Genomic DNA, 2,500 nt, shown 5'->3' on the forward strand with positions numbered 1-2,500 from the left:
AAGCAAATTTAAACAATCAAGTCATCTATGTAAAAGTAATTTTGTTACTTGTCCTTTTTGTCCCTGTTTCACTTCCCCCACACGGGTGGGCCGAAACTGTGGGAAATTCGCCCACGAAATCGCTAGGAAACACCTTATTTTGTGGATCTTATTTTCCCACGGAACTCGTCATATTCAGAATTGCATTTTACGTATTTCAAAGTGAGAATAATTTCCATTTTATTTTTATTACTTTTTTTTTTTTGGCTTAGCGTCTTCTTTGTTTTCTGACATTATTATTCGTTTATTGTAATTTTAATGTTTAATTGTAAATTCACGGTCGAAGAGTGGCAAGTCATCGAGTTGAAAATTGGAAATTGATGTTATCCATTGGACCTGCAAATTTAACGTGAGCATTATGAATAATAGCACAGGTATCTGAAAGAAAAAGACTAGATTTCAAAACCAACTTTCAAACACACACATTTATATATATATATATATATATATATATATATATATATATATATATATATATATATATATATATATATATATATATATATATATATATTTACATATACATCTTCTGCATGGTAATATACAGTATAAATATATATATATATATATATATATATATATATATATATAATATATCTATACATATATATACATACATATATATATATATATATATATATATATATATATAATATATATATATATATATATATATATATATTCCCATGCAGATATGTATATGTAAATATATATATATATATATATATATATATATATACATAGATATATATATATATATATATATATATATATATATATTCCCATGCAGAAAGGGATATATATATATATATATATATATATATATATATATATATATATATATATATATATATATATATATATATATGAATCCCTTTTAAGTGGGGATATATTAACGTGGTGAAAGGTATTTGTGTATCGCCATGATCGGCAAAGCTGTACTAGCTAGGGCCACCCATACTTGGTTGGTTTGCTTTGAGTTATCAGACAAAAGCCTGGTGATGAAATCTGGCCAAACCCAAGACATGAAAAAGGAATTGTCTGAGGCCTTTGTCCTGGAGTGGACTGCATTTATTAGTATAGTATAAAAAAAAATAATGTTTTTGATTGGAAATTTAATTTTAATTTAGTAAATAGATCATAATTACACTAATAATCCTTCACAGGACTTTTGTCAATTTTTTGCTCTTTAGCTAAGGTAAACAGCTCTTCTAGGAGGACACTTCAAAATCAAACCATTGTTCTCTAGTCTTGGGTAGTGCCATAGCCTCTGTGCCATGGTCTTCCACTGTCTTGGGGTACAGTTCTCTTGCAAGAGGGTACACCCGAGCAAACTATGTTACATATTTTTCTTCTTATTGTTATTTTGAAGTTTTTATAGTTGATAAATGGAAGATTTATTTTAATGTTGTTATTGTTCTAGAGATATTTTATTTTAATTGTTCATTACGTCTCTTATAGGTTATTTATTTCTTTATTTCCTTTTCTCACTGGACTACTTTCCATGTTGGAACCCTTGGGCTTGTAACATCTTCCTTTTCCAACTAGGGTTGTAGCTTATATAATAATAATAATAATAATAATAATAGTAATAATAATAGTAATGATAATAATAATAATAATAAACGCAGATAATAAAACAGCTAATGTATTTTCCATAATTTTTTATTGAGTAACCATGTATAAATATAGTGCAAAATATAACATAATTTCAAGTAGTCTTTTAAAAGGTTATTTATGAAAGTAACAAAATCAGCAGGATGAATAGAGTATTAGTTTTAATTTTTTCATTCATTGATAATGTTATCCTTTCTTTGTATGGTTTTATCCATTATCAGTGTTTGCATACAATGTACAGTATGTATATATATATATATATATATATATATATATATATATATATATATATATATACTATATATACATATATATACTTATATACATGTATATACATATATAAATGCATACATACATATATATATATATATATATATATATTATATATATATATACTGTATATATACATATATACAGTTATATGTATATACTATATAAATTTATGTATATAATTATATATCTGTACATATACATGTATATTTATACACTATCTATTTATATATATACATATATATATATATATATATATATATACATATATATATACTGTATCTATACATATATATATACAGTTATATGTATATATTATATATATGTATGTATATAATTATATATCTATATATAAAGGTATATATACACTATATATATATAATATGTATATATATATATATATATATATATATATATATAATATGTATATATATATATATATATATATATATATATATATATTTATTAGAATAGCGATAGTAATGACTAGCAATGTTTCTGCAAAACCTAAAAAGAAAAGAAGTGACTATATATATTATCTAAGTGAATTGAGTTTTAGAACTTTAGTCACATA

General features: G+C 22.8%; 1 protein-coding gene across 1 annotated transcript in view; it reads right to left on the bottom strand.

The window, feature by feature from the left end:
- Nucleotides 1-2,398: 2,398 nt before the first annotated feature.
- Nucleotides 2,399-2,500, bottom strand: part of LOC137658217 (keratin, type II cytoskeletal 1-like) — a 14,829-nt gene continuing 14,727 nt past the window's right edge. Inside the window, exon 3 of the mRNA XM_068392901.1 lies at nt 2,399-2,500. This exon is cut by the window's right edge and continues 1,179 nt beyond it. The gene's annotated coding sequence lies outside the window, so the exon portion shown is untranslated.

This window comes from Palaemon carinicauda, chromosome 19 (assembly GCF_036898095.1).
Source record: "Palaemon carinicauda isolate YSFRI2023 chromosome 19, ASM3689809v2, whole genome shotgun sequence".
Classification (NCBI taxonomy): Eukaryota; Metazoa; Arthropoda; class Malacostraca; order Decapoda; family Palaemonidae; genus Palaemon; species Palaemon carinicauda.